This window comes from Pinus tabuliformis, chromosome 9 (assembly GCF_031772625.1).
Source record: "Pinus tabuliformis cultivar Carrire ecotype Pingquan chromosome 9, CPIR1, whole genome shotgun sequence".
Lineage (NCBI taxonomy): Eukaryota > Viridiplantae > Streptophyta > Pinopsida > Pinales > Pinaceae > Pinus > Pinus tabuliformis.
Window position 1 is genome coordinate 2,014,373,004 of NC_142307.1, and position 17,572 is coordinate 2,014,390,575.

The following is a 17,572-nucleotide window of genomic DNA, read 5'->3' on the forward strand; positions in this document are numbered from 1 at the left end:
TAAATATATATTTTTATAACTATTAAATATTCCATTTAATTAATATATATATATATATATATATATATATATATATATTACAAAACTAGAGTAATTTGACGTAATTAGGCCGATAGGCCTTCCTATGCATCAACAATCGTCAACACTTTTAATCTCTTCCGTTGGATCAGGTAAGACACTTTCAATCGTTGATTTGAAATGTCACTGCTTTTTCCAAATATCAGTTGAGTTGCTTTTATGACTTGGCAAAATATTTTTACTGTTTTTTCCCATTTTTCTCTGTCGGAGATATTTTTACTAGCTTTTCCCCTTTTTATATCACTCCAGCTGTCCACGATAAAATTTTTAGGCCGATAGGCCTTCCTATGCATCAACAATCATCAACACTTTTAATCTCTTCCGTTGGATCAGGTAAGACACTTTCAATCGTTGATTTGAAATGTCACTGCTTTTTCCAAATATCAGTTGAGTTGCTTTTATGACTTGGCAAAATATTTTTACTGTTTTTTCCCATTTTTCTCTGTCGGAGATATTTTTACTAGCTTTTCCCCTTTTTATATCACTCCAGCTGTCCACGATAAAATTTCCATATGAGCCACGCGCAGGGATTAAATGAGGCACGAGCTGAAGAAACAATGGCGGTGTGTAGATCAGTCGTATGAATGGGTGGAGAAGCAGAATGCCTTCCGACCAGACCATCTCTCCAACTGGTCAATGGCTTTCAGAAATGGGCTTCTGGAAGCAGGAGTTTTTCCGGATAATGGATATACGTTGGATCATGTGGAGGGAACGAAGATCAGTGCCTCCACCTTCGACAATAAAGGCATAAGACACACAGCAGCAGATCTTCTCAAGTCTGCCAATCCCAACAATATTGTTGTGCTTCTCAATGCTACCGTCAGCAGAATTCTGTTCAATTCCCCTGCATCTCATGGTAATTTATTCTTCACCTGCATTCAAATTACATAGGCCATGGCTGCCGTTTCACAAAATTCGCTGCTAATATTATTTATCTAATTTTAATGGTCAAGATTGGACTTGTAGATTTATGTCAAGATCTGTAAATATAGATGTAAATATAGATTCAGTACCTTCAATATGAAAACTTGCAGGAAAGAAGGGTCGCTCCGCTAGGAAGCCGAAGGCCAGCGGAGTAGAATTCATGGACGCCCATGGTCGGTTTTATCAAGTTTTTCTGAAAGGATCATCACGTTTCAACGAGGTAATCGTGTCTTCAGGGTCCATAGGCAGCCCCCAGGTGCTGATGTTAAGCGGAATTGGCCCATCTCGACATCTCAAACAATTCAATATTCCTCTAGTCGTAAATTTGCCTTCAGTGGGCCAGGGGATTCAAGACAGCCCCCGTGCAACCATAACCTTGCAATCCCCTAAACCCCTGGAATTCTCGAGCATACAGGTAGTGGGTATTCTTAAAGGATCGCATACTTACATCGAGTCCAGCAGTTTCGTCCAGCCGGCTCCCAGTGTAAATGGAAGCGCATCTTCACAGCCCAAGTATATATATGCCGGAAACATATTTGAGAAGCTGGCGTTTCCATTGCCGAGGGGAGATCTGTGGTTACACGGATCCTCGAGACAACCCCTATGTTCGATACAACTATTATTCACATCCTGTGGACCTACAAAGATGCGTGCAAGGAGCGATGATGATCGCGAAAGTACTGAATACAGAGTCTCTGAGGAAATTTGCATATACAACCAGAAGTAAGTCCTCTCATGGCGTGACCGCTAATGGATTTCGCTTCCTCGGGACAGAGTTGCCACAGAACACGCGGGACGTTGCAGCCATGGCTCAGTTCTACCGTGATACAGTGAACACAATGTGGCATTTCCATGGAGGATGTCACGTAGGGGCTGTGGTTAACCAGAACTATCAGGTGTATGGAGTTGAGAGTCTCAGGATTGTTGATGGCTCAACATTCAAAGACGGCCCTGGAACCAACCCACAGGCCACCACTATGATGCTTGGTAGGTAACACTATTGCATATATAATATTTTTAATTAATTAATAAATAAACGATTAAAGGGTAACCATAATATTTTTAATGTTACATATTGATTGATGATATGTGTATTCATATGTGTGCATGCAGATATATGGGGACGAAGATTCTTCAAGAAAGATGTTGAAGAAAGAGATTTGCAGTGCTTTATGTGATATTAATGTTGTTGTTTTGTTTAAGATTTTTGAAAAGTTGGAAATGGATTCAGCACCATCAAAAATTTATGAGACATCCAAAATCTTGAAACTCAACAGAGTTAAACCAGATTTCTCAAAAAAATTTCTGTGAAATTTTATGAAAATCTAGAAAAAGTTCCATTATTTTCCCTATAAAATTTAAAATTAAAAATATCCTTGCTAAAGTTCTGACAAAATTGACCAAAAAATACCAGGAAAATGGCAAAAAAATCTGGACTACGGTGTTGAGAGGGTGGTACTGGTAACATGCTGTGTGGGCAGCGTGTCCGTTAAAATAAGTGTAGGCTGTCACGCAGGGACGTCGTGTCACAGTACGATGCACTGCATTTTGTCTGCCATTCGAACGCAGCATAAGCAACAGAGATAAATGTGGCATCCATCGTGAAATTCGGATAAATGTGGTGATGGTCATGTGGTATGGAAGAAATGCAGAATTTGTTTGCCTTATTTGGCATATCCCGGGAGAAATTTGAAAGAAAGCATGGTAATTATGAAATTCTTAAATGCTTTTATAGAAAAATATATAGCTGAATAATTTAAATTATATCAATTTTTTAAATTTAAATTTATTGTTTGTAATTTTTAATAAGAACATCGTCTAGTCCTGAGAGGTCTACAAGAACTAGAAAACAAAGGACTTTGTGGCTCTGTAGTCATTTACAAAATTAAGAAGAGGATATGGGTTCCACCTCGATGGGAGTAACAACAAATTGACTAGTTGTTCCCAAATCGGTTCTTGGGGCTATACTAGCCTCAATGTGCTTCAAACAACTTTCCAAATCTTTCCGTTGCATCTGCATTTCGTCCAACATTAGAAACTTTTCATCTTTTGCGTTGATCCTTTTTAAGAGAATCTTGACCAATAGGTTTTCATATGCTGGTACAAAACAATGGTGTGAAGGCATTGATTATGGTGACCTTGAGTATAGTTATTATCTAGAACCCAAACAACTACTTCAATAAGGATTTCTAAGCTCTTTCTTGGACAACCTTTGCCTCAACTTACTTTAGCTCTTATTGAATTTCCTATGAGATTTGTTTATAGAAAATTTGTATGAATGATTCATCCCTATATGGTGCACATGTGTAATGCTCCATCCCACCCCCTTAGACTTTCTCAAGTTATGGGAGGTATTACTTTAAAATTACCCTAACCTCTATGGTTCATTATGATAATGGCGTTACAAAAATACTCTTTCTTCGAAGCTTGTAGAATTAACTTCTGATATTCCCATTGTAATTAGCTCAGCACTATCTTTCTAGCGATATAAATATCATCTAAATTTGACACTTGAATCAAAAGTTATTCCCATTTGAAGTTTGACCTACGAAATAGCACCATGTTAGCAAAGAACCACCATGTAGCACCCACATGTGAGCCATGTGGACCTTAATATCTAGACAGTGAAACCACCTAATGTTGCATCAACACTCCAATTTGAGTTAGATTTGATCAACGACCCAAAACCATCTTAGGCCCCCCCTACCTACTCAATGATTAATGAAGGGGAGGGGTCCCAAATTTTGTCATATGCATCCAAGCCCTTTCGAGGTGCCACATCAATTATTTAGCCACGCATCATGTCGTTATGCTACCATGTGTCACTCTATGCCACATCCTCCCAATCCCATGTCCCTGGCCCATCTCAACCATGGAGCTTTACTTTCACCTAGGGTCACGTTGCTAGTGATTAGAGCTAATCCTAGATTAAGGCCACTTAAGTCATAGCTAAGCAATCTACGACCAAAACATCTTGCCATGTCACTTATCTAGCTTAGCTTCCAACTCATCATTATCGACCATCAACCTCTACCACATCACCCTTCCTCCGCCACATCTGGATAACAGCATGTTATCTTCATGGTGATGTCATCTTTCCATGTGGCACCCACTAGTGGTGTTGGCATTATGACTAATGTGTTGTCCATGAAAACCTGTGGTAGCACACAGTTTGAAAGGGAACACACGAGCAGAGATACATCGGAAATTGGAAAGCAGGTTAGCCAACAATCCAAAGTGATGGTTATACCAAAAACACATTTCGATAAGATTCATAAAAATATATATAGAAAAGTCCATAGATACATGTGTAAACAACAACTACATATATTGTACCTTTAAATCAATTAACTCTTCTAGAAAAATTCAACAATTCTAATTTAATAATCCTATCGGCCTCTTTTTGTACCTTTTGGGACAATTGCTAGTTTAAACAACCGTTAATAAAAATGGGACTGTCGACCATTTAAAATATATCTGCCCTGGGCAGTATAATAAATTTTAAATCTGCCCTGGCCAGTATAATAAACTATAACCACAGTGTCAAATCCCTGGTCGGATGGAATAGGATTTAGCTCTCACAATGACCATGCTGCCATTTGATTATACATAAATAGACTATGACCACACTGCCATATCTCTGGTGGGATGGGATTTGATTGAGCTCTAGGATTCACACTGAAGATGGTACCCTGCTCTAATGAAGTTAACATGTCATGGGCTTGCGTGTATTTGGATTCCACTGTCATCCCCGTTCCTCTCTCTTGTTACAACAATGTACCAAAGTCAAAATACTCGCAGAAGCTAAGCAAGTCCATGCCCACATGCTTCTCATTGGAATTCACCAAATCCCATCTGTTGAAACTAAGCTTCTTAACTTGTACGTTAGATGCGGCAGTTTGCCCGACGCCCGGCTAACCTTTGACAAGATGACAAAAGAAGACGTGTTTCCATGGAATGTGATGATAGGAGGATACGTCAAGCATGGAGAAAGCAGGGAAGCGCTCGAAATTTATCATCAAATGCAGAAGGTTAGTATTATTAAGCCTGATAATTATACTTATTCATCTGTTCTGAATGCGTGCGCCAGATTGAAATCCTTATCACAGGGAAAATTGATCTATGATGAGATAAATTCAAATGGTTGCGAGATGGATGTTATTTTAAAGAATGCACTTATAAACATGTTTATGAAATGTGGAAGCATGGAGGATGCACGCCATGTGTTTGAAAAAATGCGCGAACGACATCTAGTCTCGTGGACTGCAATGGTTTCAGGCTACACCCAGGGTGGGTTTGCCAATGAGGCCTTGAGGATGTTTTATGAGATGCAATGGGCAGATGTGAAACCCAACTATGTTACTGTTGCCAGTGTCCTCCCGGCCTGTGCACAGTTATCAGATCTGCAACAGGGAAAGGAGATTCATGGGTACATAATTAGAAGGGGATTGGACTTGGGTATAATTGTGGGGAATGCGCTTATAGATATGTATGCAAAATGTGGAAGTATTGAGAGTGCCCAGAAAGTGTTTGAAAAACTGTTGCAAAGAGATGTGGTTTCATGGAATGCTCTGATAGCTGGATATGCTCAGAATGGAAGATTAGATGAATGTATGGAGCTTTTTAGGAAAATGCAATATACTTGCTTAAAAATTGATGTCATAACATGGAATACTATGATTACAGCTTACGCGCAAAATGGGTATGGTGACCAGACACTAGAACTATTTCAACAAATGCAGCTGAGTGGGTTGAAGCCAAATTCCATCACAATTGCAAGCGTTCTTTCTGCATGTGCTGCTGTGTCTGCATTGCAAGAGGGCAAGAGGATTCATGATTTGGTAAATAGAAGTGAGTTTAAATCAGATATTTGTGTGGGAAATGCTCTGATAGACATGTATGCGAAATGTCGATGTCTGCAGGATGCGCGTTGTGTGTTTGATGACATGTCTAAAAAGTCTGTGGTCACATGGACTGCTATGATTTCAGGTTATGTGCTGAATAGGCAACCTTGTCAGGCAAGAAAACTCTTTCTTCAGATGGAAGTTGGAGGCGTAAAGCCTAATGTTATTACATGGAATGCATTGATTGGAGGATATATGCAAAATGGTCATTGCAATGAAGCGTTGAAATCCTTTCAACAAATGCAACTGGCAGGCGTGAAACCCACTTCCATTAGTGTTGTGAGTATCTTGTCGGCATGTGCTCAGTTAACAACACTGCAGCAGGGTAAAGAGATCCATGGCTATGTAGTTAAGAGTGGAATCGAATGTGATGCCTTCGTGGGTAATACTCTTATAGACATGTATACAAAATGTGGAAACTTAGAGGATTCGGGTAAGGTGTTTGACAACATGCATCAAAGGACAGCTGTCTCATGGACTGCAATGATTGCTGGATACGGCATGTATGGGCAGGCTGAGAAGGCTTTAACACTCTTCAACCAAATGCTTGAGGAAGACACGAAGCCAAATGACATCACTTTCATTTGTGTACTATCGGCTTGCAGCCATGCTGGCCTGGTGAAGGAAGGTTTGCAATATTTTAATGTTATGAAAGAGAAGTACCACATTGCACCCTCAATGAAGCATTATGCCTGCATCGTTGACCTTCTTGGCCGTGCTGGCCAACTGTATGAGGCAGAGAAGATTATTAATAACATGCCTTTTGAACCTAATGCCATTGTATGGGGTACCTTGCTCAGTGCATGTAAAATCCATGGTAATACACAGCTTGCCGAACAAGTGGCAGAATGCCTTCTTGAGCTACAGCCTGGAAATGCTGGTAACTATGTGCTTCTGTCAAACATCTATGCAACAGCTGGCAGGTGGGGTGATGCAATTAAGGTGAGAAAGTTAATGGATGATAGAGGGTTAAAGAAGAAACCAGGGTTCAGCTGGATTGAGGCCAAGAACAGTGTTGTTCCATTCTCTGTAGAACACACACCATATTCATAAACGAATGAAATTTGCAGAACAATGGGCAGTTAAGCCAGGCAGATAGAGACAGGGAATGTTCTCAACATTCGTATTCTTCAAGTTATTGAGATGGTCTAAAGGAATAGTAATACCATTCTTTCTAGTGACAGTTAGATGCTGCCTCAGATCTTAACAACAGCATAGCTCGAGGCTGTAAGAATAAATTTGTGAGAACACTCATCCAGATGACCAGTTGCCTTTGCATGTTTAGGAGATTATCGGGGTCCCTAGAGGTTGTTGGGTAAAAGATTATTGTGAGTTGTCATCCACTTCCATTGATAGGGTTTGCTTGCATAGAGTTTACCTGCTAATGTTAGCTGAAAAGAGTTCCAGTTACAGCTACATGTTTGCTGCATTATCTGGAGGCTATGGTTATGATTAAAGAAGCACTTTAAAGAACTGATATATGTACCATACACAACTCGTAAAAAAGAGAATGAAAGGGTAAAACAACAAAGAAGAAAAGATTATAATATTTTTGCAGAACATGTCACAAGATTGAGAATTATTCATCATCAGCACCTGGGAATCTTGCCTTAATTAACTGAGTCAATTCAGCAAATAATCTCTGCAAATATAGAATTTTACACTGCATCAAGGTGATGTCAAAATGGAATGGAGCGTGAAGAGGAAAGATAATAACTGTTTTGTGGACCACACCAGAAGACAAGCATTTGTCATGAACACCTCTGGATCTTACCAGTCATGAGTTACATAAAGGCTGATAGTTTCACTTGTCATGTGTCCAACCTTTAAATCTTAACCTGAAATGTTACTGCATTTATCTCTGATGGCAAGCCACACACATCTGAGCTTGGAATTGTAGGATTTGACTGACTTCAAATTGATCCGTTCAAACATCTAAAAGGGGCAACGACACACTCCTCATAGTGCTTTCATGTGAACTTCTCCATTGTGGCCCAATTTTGTATCTGTTCAAGCTGATGAATGAGTTGATCAAACTTCTCGTTGGGTCTACATCAAGAATGATACCTTAGGAATTAGGAAAACAGTCCCTTTCTTCAACCTAGACTGACTCCCATACCAAGATAATTAAACGTTATGCTTCATCATCCATCTTTGTCATTATATTATCAACCATCTGCTGCTGATTTGTTCTCCATTGATTGATTTGTGCATCCTGATTGTTAAGTTATGGTATGTTCTATGCTTAGAACAATTTACTTTTCTTTTTTATTATTATTCATAGATTAGCAATCACATGTGCATAAGTAAAGCACAGATAGAACATTAAACGATCAACAGAAAACAAGCCAAGACAAGAGACACAAGATGTGGTGGCTAGCCAGGGACAAACCCCACAATGTGTGGGGAAACCCTTTGATCAAATATTATTTTATCTTCAATAATTCAGCAGAGAGAAATAGTACAATAAATCTTATTTATATCAGCAGTAGCAAACCCTATATTAGCAGCATCAGCATTAGCGGCTTCATCATCAAAACTAGGACAGTTGATATCTCGCAAACCGATCGTCGGATCGGCTTGATTCCACCACCAAAAAATGCGGCCTTCAGAGGAGGTCCAGATGGACCTACAGCGCAGTTTAGAGGAGGAGATCTGATGGTAAACACTGGTCAAACTTTGGTTTTGCAGTTGCTGCTCCAAAATTGCATCCTTCCTTCCACATGTGCGAGAGAGAGTCTCTTTTCTGCGCAGTAGAGAAGAGCCTCTTTTCTGCACAAGAGAGAGAGAGAGATGTGATGAGATGAGTGAGCGCAAATGAGGAAAAGTCCTCCTGTATTTATACACAACTGTTGATGTTTGAATAGATGTGATTGTTGGGCTTCTGAGCCTACATGAGTTGTAGGTCGGCTTGATAATAATTCCATAATCAAAATAAATTCATATCTCCATAAATACTTATCGGAATCGGATGATCTTTAGATCAATCCTACACCTCTGGACGAGAGGAGTCTAATAAAAATATTATCAGCCATGAATAAGATGACCCACATGGAGTTTGGCCCTAGTTGCCAATTTTAACACTCCCTCTCAACTAGGGAGAACTCCATCTGCAATCTGTCTGTCAGTCGCTACTATTCATCCATCAAATGCATTGCCCTGTATAGCCTGACCCTTGTCCTGCTTTGCTCTATTCTGCTTGTTCTGCTTTGTCTTGTTTTGCCCTGTACTAATCTGTACTGCTCTGCTCTATTCTGCTCTGCTCTGCTTTGTTCTGTTCTGCTCTGCTTTTGTCTGAATTATGAAGAAGAAGAAATGATTGAGGATGTATCATACTGACTCAAAGTCAGTCTCAGAGTATGTACCATTGGTCCCAGACCAGTCTCAACCAACCCGAAGTCAGCGTCATAGTGAGTACAACTCCTACCACTGGTCCCAGACCAGTATCATCCTCCACTGACTCAAAGTCAGTCTCAGAGTGCGTACCACTGGTCCTAGACCAGTCTCAACCGACTCGAAGTCAGTGTCATAGTAGGTACCACTCCTACCACTGGTCCCAGACCAGTATCGCAATCTCAGAGAGTGTACCACTGGTCCCAGACCAGTCTCAACCGACTCGAAGTCAGCGTCATAGTATGTACCACTCTCACTAGTCCCAGACCAATCCTGCACTGACCCGAGGTCAGTCTCAGAGTATGTACCATTGGTCCCAGACCAGTCTCAACCGACCCGAAGTCAGCGTCATAGTGGGTACAACTCCTACCACTGGTCCCAGACCAGTATCATTGATCCCAGATCAATGAAGGTCATCTTAGCATAGGGAGTACGGTAGATACATCGATGCGTCCATCAGTACTACTATGGTCCCTAACTTCGTTTCCCTGCTCATTGATCAGATGAGAGGTACTTCCCATGAGTCCCTGACTGCATGGGTAGGATGCCTTGACAGGAGAACTTAATCAATCCCGTCCTCACAGGAGAACTAATCATCTTGCTACACAATCGCCATGGAGAACACATCATCCAGGCCTCACAGGAGAACTAATCATCCTACTACAAAATCGTCATGGAGAACACATCATCCAGACCTCACAGGAGAACCAATCATCCTGCTACATAGTCGTCATGGAGAACACATCATCTAGACCTCACAGGAGAACTAATCATCCTGCTACATAGTCGCCACAGGGTGTACATGTACACCACCAGGGGATAGTGAATCACCTTATGGTCATATGTCGCTCCAAGAAGTACCTTGCACCCCCCCCGGAGGTCCCAGATCTCAATGCATCATACAGGACCCTCATCGGAGGGTCTTTAAACAACACCAAGTTGTTCTCGGAAAGTCAGAAATTTGACTTTCCCTAGGGGCTTTGTTAGAATGTCGACGACCTGTTCATCTGTATCGATATGTTGGAGCCTGATAGCTCCCCGCTGCACCATATCTCGAATATAGTGGTACCTGATATCGATATGCTTGGAGTGATCATGAAATACGGGATTCTCTGACAGACAAATCCCACTCTGGTTGTCACATAGGATCACGGTGGTATCCAATGTAAATCCAAACAGCTCACTGAAGAGCTTTCGCAACCAGACTGCCTCACAGGAGGCCATGCTAGCAGCAATATACTCTGCTTCGGTGGTGCTTAAAGCCACCGACTTCTGCTTCCTGCTCATCCAGGATATCAAAGCAGATCCCAAGGAGAAACAACACCCAGAAGTGCTCTTACGGTCCTCCACATTGCCTGCCCAATCAACATCAGTGTATCCAAGTAGTCTCACATCTCCAACAGTGTATCTTAACCCATAAGAGATTGTGCCACGAAGATATCTCGATTCTCAACAGATTCTTGGCACCAATCCAATGTATGTGGTGAGGTTCAACATATGTTGACTCAACGTGTTGACTGCGAAGCATATATCTAGACGAGAGTTCACTAAGAACATGAATGCTCCGACGAGTTGCTGATACTCGGTGGCATTTCGTAAAACAGGTCCAACAACACTACCGCTTAACTTCTTGAATTCAAGCTTCATTAGGGTAGTTACAGGCTTGCAGTCTACCATACCAAATCTTTCCAGAATCTTCACCACATATTTTCCTTGAGATAGGAAAATTTCCCTTGGCTTCTGCCACACTTCAAGTCCTAGGTCCTTCATTTCAAATTTAGAAGCCAACTCCCTCTTACATTTGTGAATGAGAGGGTCTGCACCTGTTAGAAAGAGGTCATCCACATACAGCATCAGTATGAGAGGTTTGTCATTTTCAACCTTAAAATAAAGGTTAGGATTGGCTTCACTCCTAGTGAATCCCAGCTTCATCAAGTAGCTATCGATCCTCTCATACCATGCTCGAGGTGCTTGCTTCAGCCCATGGAGAGCTTTCTTCAACCTGCATACATGAGATTTTCGTTCATAAATCTCAAATCCTTTGGGTTGCTCCATGTAGACCTCTTCTTTGATCGAACCATGCAAGAACGCAGTCTTGACATCCATCTGATGTAGGTTCCATCCTTGTGAATCCGCAAGGGCTATGATCGAGCGGATGGTCGTATATTTGTCAACAGGTGCAAATATCTCATCATTGTCTATACCTTCCTTCTGGGAGAAACCACGAGCAACAAAACGTGCCTTATACTTTTCTGTACTTCCATCTGCTGCATGCTTTATCTTGTAAAGCCATTTAGAAGTGACAACTGTCTTGTCCTGGGGTCTGGGAACTACTTCCCAGACATCATTCTTCATAATAGACTCATTATCTTTGGTCATAGCATCCTTCCATACTTGATGCTTGACAACATTTGAGAATGATGAAGGTTCATTTTGTATGATCGTGCTTATGATGGTCAGGTATCCCTGATACATGTTAGGTTTCTTACTTTCACAGAAGGTTCCTCGGGGTGCAGCATGTCCTTCAGCATCATCAAGTAGCCCCCTAAGCCATGAAGGCCTCTTCCTAGAAGAGGAAGGCTCAGGTGGATAAATAGGATCCATGGGTTCCTCCACATCAGGCATTGTTACATCATCTACCCATAGAAACTTCGGAAGTCTTTGATCATGGAGCATGGCACGGACAGCTTCCACAATTGTACGGTTCTTCCTTTCTGCCACACCATTCTACTTAGGAGTATGTGGTGTAGTAGTCTCCCTCTTAATGCCAGCCTCAGATATGCCTGAGTGAACCAACTGTAATATATCAGAGGTCTTGCTTTGGCTTGAGGGGAATGGTCCCCTTTTGAGCTTTCCTTCGGCACATCCTGGACATACACCTTCTTTCTCTACTCGGAATTCGGGCATCCCTGTCACCATTTGTCTTACATTGGGTAGAGCTTTATAATGAAGGTGGGAAAACCTTTGATGCCAAAGTTCGCACTGAAGAGATGTGTCATAAGACATGACACCTAGCGGACTTCCATCAACCTGATATAATGAATCAACACGAAACCCAAGAGTAAAGGCATCTTTAACATTATTTTTCCATGCACGTACCTTGCCATTGCTAAAGGTCACCTTGTAGCCTTTGTCTTACATTGCCGAGATGGACACTAGATTCTTTTTGAGGTCAGGTACATATAATACATCCTATAAGTGGATCGTATTACTTTGATTCAATTTGAGAGAGACATTGCCTACACCTTTCACGGAATATTTCATATTATCTCCAAGGATAATTTCCAAGTTAGTTTATTTCTCTATCAGATTATGGAGAACTTCTTTGTAACCAGTGAAGTTTTCTTTCTCTATCAGATTATGGAGAACTTCTTTGTAACCAGTGAAGTGCCTTGACGCACCACTATCAATGAGCCAAATTCCCATTGAGTCCGAAGGAGCAGAGACAGATAGAGAAGCTGGTAGATAATATTCATCCTGCTTATTTTCAACAATGTTGATTCATACCTGGAATTTCTAGCTTTCTTGAATGGTTGTCCTCTTCGTTGATTTCCAACATTCCTTTTACCTTTGTTATTGAATTTTCCATTCCTTTGATTGCCATGAGAGGGATTTGAATCATCGTCCCGGTGTGAGTCCTTTCTATCAGGGCACTCCTTTGCATAGTGACCTGCTTTATCGCAAATGTAACATCGTCCTTTTCTTCCACCCTTAAGTCCAGCCTTTCTTTTTGATTTAGTCCCGGAATTATTTCTTTTCTTTGCATGAGAAGAAAAGGCAGCAGGAGGACCTTTAGGCATGGGCATTTCTTGCTCTTCTACCCTTGTTTCTTCTTAAATGTATCTAGCTATTAATTCCTTGAAACCAGGAATAACATTATTGTTCAGAAGAGTAGTCCTGAACACGTACCATTCGGATGGTAATCCTCCAAGAGTCGTGAGTGCCATTTCCCTATCAGTAATAGTCTCCCCAATAGATAGGAGATCGTTCCTGATTTCAGTGATCCTTAAGAAGTATGCTTGCATACTCTCATCTTTACCCTTCTTAATTTCCTTCAGCTTATTTCTAAAAAACAAAACTTGATTTGCATCATTAACTTTAAATAAACTCACCAGTCTATCGTAGATTTCCTTGGAGGTGTTCAGGTCAGAGATGTAGGCCACCAAGTGCTTGTCAATCGAGTCCCGGATGATCTTCTTTGCTTTGACTTCTCCGGTTTTCCATTTGTTCCTGGCAGCAGCGGATGCATTTGATGGAGGCTCAACAATATTGCCTCTCACATGGTCCAACACTCCTTGATCTTCTAGGGTTAGATCGATAGACATCTTCCATCCGTGATAGTCAGCTTTCTCACAGAGCTTGTCCTCGGTAGGAAAGAGTGATGAGGACCCCATAGTTCTTTTAGGATAGCCTTGCCAATCTTCTCTTCGGTGATTGTTCTTGTTCTTGCTCGGGCTTTGTGTTCACCTCAGCTCTAATACCATGTTAAGTTATGGTATGTTCTATGCTTAGAACAATTTACTTTTCTTTCTTATTATTATTCATAGATTAGCAATCACATGTGCATAAGTAAAGTGCAGATAGAACATTAAACGATCAACAGAAAACAAGCCAAAACAAAAGACACAAGATGTGGCGACTAGCTAGGGACAAACCCCACAATGTGTGGGGAAACCCTTTGATCAAATCTTCTTTTATCTTCAATAATTTAGCAGAGAGAAATAGTACAATAAATCTTATTTATATCAGCAGTAGCAAACCCTAGATCAGCAGCATCAGCGTTAGCGGCTTCATCATCAAAACTAGGGCAATTGATATTTCGCAAACCGACCATCGGATCGGCTTGATTCCACCACCAAAAAATGCGGCCTTCAGAGGAGGTCCAGATGGAGCTACAACGCAGTTCAGAGGAGGAGATCTGATGGTCAACGCTGGTCAAACTTTGGTTCTGCAGTTGCTGCTCCAAAACTGCATCCTTCCTTCCACATGTGTGAGAGAGAGTCTTTTTTCTGCGCAGTAGAGAAGAGCCTCTTTTCTGCGCAGGAGAGAGAGAGAGAGAGATGTGATGAAATGAGTGAGTGCAAATGAGGAAAAGTCCTCCTATATTTATACACAACTATTGATGTTTGAATAGATGCGATTGTTGGGCTTTGAGCCTACATGAGTTGTAGGTCGGCTTGATAATTCCATAATCTAAATAAATTCATATTTCCATAAATACTTATCGGAATCGGATGATCTTTAGATCAATCCTACACCTCTGGACGAGAGGAGTCTAATAAAAATATTATCAGCCATGAATAAGATGACCCACATGGAGTTTGGCCCTAGTTGCCAATTTTAACACTGATGTCCTCCCTTCTCAGGCCACTAACTTCATATGATGTTTACGGTTTTAGAAATGCACACGTGGCATTCTTTTACTTCAGCAATTAGAATTGCTAATTTCTTCTGTCATGAATAATATTTTGATGTCGGCATCATAAATGATGCTTGCTAATTCTCTTCTGTACGTGCATATGAACTTGGGCCTTTGTGATGCACCTGTCGTGGGATGCATCTTTATATATTTGTGAGCTAAGTTCTGACTGGCTAGATTGGGCTTTGCTTTTCCCTATTGGCCATTTGCAAAACCAGACACTAATTCCAACAAGTCTGTTAATTTAGTCCTTTATTGTAACTCAGCATTCAAGGATCATTTGGAAAATTGGAGCTCTGTATATATTTAGCTGGACACTTTCATTGGAAATTGCTCTGTTTTTTATTCTATTGGGATGCAAGGAGTCTCAAGTGCTAGCTGATTATTTGCTTATTCATGCACAATTTCAACGCAGAAGAACAAGTCAAACCTGCGGACAACTTCATTTGTCATTATAACTGTTTTTAACTATACAGGAATTACGTTTGAATGCAATACAGCATTTAATCGTTGGCATACCATTTTTAATGGATTACACGTTTAAAATTTGATCATATAGAACTCAGTTAAGAATAAAGTACTAAAATACATTTGGTTCTGATCTAATAATTGTTAAAAATTTTAAAGTCTTGAAATAGCTTTCTGATCTAGTATCCCAGATATTCTTTTGCATGTGTATGCATGCAGAAATTTTGTTTCTTGATCTCATACCATGCTTGTATTTGAAGCTGATTTCGGTAGGATTGTTGAGCCAATCCCAACTCATCTAACCTCAAGACATTTGTAGGAGCTACGCATTTCTACATTGACAAGAAGCTTTACATATGATTCCTTCCCTAATTGTGGAGCCTTTTAACTGGCATTGGTCAAACTAGACAACATTTCAATGGCGGATATACACTCTATGCACCGAGCTGCTTACATGTGGAAATTACAAAAATAATAGTTTTCTTTGACAGCACAGGTACTTTGCAGTGTTCATGGTGTACAATTGCAATCATTTGCTCTCTAAACCCTTATTCTCTCTGTTTTTTTAATTCAGCCAACATGCCTTATTGAGTAGCTAGCTCCCTGTGGAAGGAATGAAGGATAACGAAATGGCCAGGCCGATTACCTGACTGACTTCCCTAATTAACATGGGTTCTCTTCTTTGACATGCGACTCATACCCTGCAAGATTTTAATTTTAAAGTATAAAATAAGGTAATAGTCGAGTTCCTTCTTTTCAATCTACAGGATTCTCTGGCATTCATGGCTCACCTTGATTTAAGGGAAGGTGGGTCCCACTCATTATCCATGTTAACGGGCAACAAAGGGCAGTACAACTAGTTTGGCATGCTCTCTTACAAGGTCTTTTGGGGTCAATAAAGTTGGGGTACACTTCTACAATAACCCCAATGGACAATCAAGGAGCATACCTTGATCATTTCAACTTGCTAATGCTTGAAATGGTAATTCAAATGACAATAGACAAAACATTTTTATATAAGGCTATTAGGGGGGAGATGGGGATGGAAACCCACATGATGCTTAGAGCCTTAGGTCTACTACATGCCAAAGGATTGATTTGCCAATGAGTTAATGGAGACTTTACCCTTAAGGGATCTAGACTCCCTTATATTGGTGCAAATCAATTTTAAAATGGGTTTTTATGTTAGTGGTTAATTTTGCTAAAGTTTTTCACTTAGGGTATTGTTGATGGCCAAAAATGACCTCATCAACATCAGGAAAGGCCATCTGGTCAGAGTCTGTTGGACACCTATTCCTAAATGGGTTAGTGTGGAAGCTGAATAGACTAAGTAGTCCAAGAGACCTTGGGATGTGAAACCCAACGGTCACATAATGTACTATAAATGTATATCATTTGTCAATAAAAATTGTACTGCATGTTTTATCTTTCATATTTTCTCTTGCTGCCCATGTGTGTTTAACATGGTATCAGAGCAGGCGTATTCCTGCCCTGCATAATTAATTTGAGCCATTTGTTTTATGGCCTTTCTATGCAGTTTATTTCTGCCATGAAATTCATGAATATTTTCTCATGAATATTTCTTCAGCTCAATTTTAGCTGCAACCTGATTATACTGCTGCTGGTGTCTGCTCTCCATATAGAAGCGCCTCCATACCCCTGACAATGCCTGCACTGCTCCTCCATATAATTAGCTGCTACACTGCATGTGCTCTGTCCTGAGATAACCTGCCTTTGCCAGCGCTGCACATCTGTCCATATTTGTTTAACGCTGTCCCATAACATTTGAATGCATTTCCATTTGAACGTTGTCCATATCATATTAACGCTACGTTAGTATCATTATTGAATGGCTGTTGAATATTAATGTTGTGCGTTGAACTGGCCTGACATGCTGATAATTGAACGCTGGTCCAGCTCCTGGTATGCGCATGGTTTTTGAATATTAATGATGTTGAATAAATGCATTATGTTAGAAGTTGAATGCGGTTTTGAATCATTTGAACACTGTTTTAACGCTGTATATATTGAATGGAGTCCAGTGGTATAAAGCGTTTGAATTATTGAATGCGTTGAATAGTATCAGAGCCTTTAATAACGCTCTGCAGCACTGCAGTTACATTGAATATTCCTCTCCACGAGTCTCTCAATACCACCCTCCAATTTGATGTCTCTGTCACACTAAAATGCCATTTACGTTGAACGCTCCCATTCCCATCGGAGGTGGTTCCATACTCCACGCTTCAAACACTATAAACACATAAAATCCCACATATTACCTCCTGTCAACTATATTCTCTCTATGCCACTCTGATGAATCTTCCAATCTGCATCTCCTTGTTTTTCCAGACCTGTCTTCCTCCCGTTTTTCATTCATTAAGTAGTA

General features: G+C 40.6%; 2 pseudogenes across 1 annotated transcript; both read left to right on the top strand.

Moving 5' to 3' along the window:
• The first annotated feature begins 607 nt into the window (after positions 1–607).
• LOC149157148 ((R)-mandelonitrile lyase-like pseudogene) lies at positions 608–2,180 on the top strand (annotated as a pseudogene). The gene is made up of 3 exons (XR_016263392.1): positions 608–934; positions 1,113–1,989; positions 2,116–2,180. The product of XR_016263392.1 is annotated as a (R)-mandelonitrile lyase-like pseudogene (transcript).
• A 2,330-nt stretch (positions 2,181–4,510) lies between these two features.
• LOC149157149 (pentatricopeptide repeat-containing protein At5g16860 pseudogene) lies at positions 4,511–7,227 on the top strand (annotated as a pseudogene).
• Positions 7,228–17,572: the final 10,345 nt, after the last annotated feature.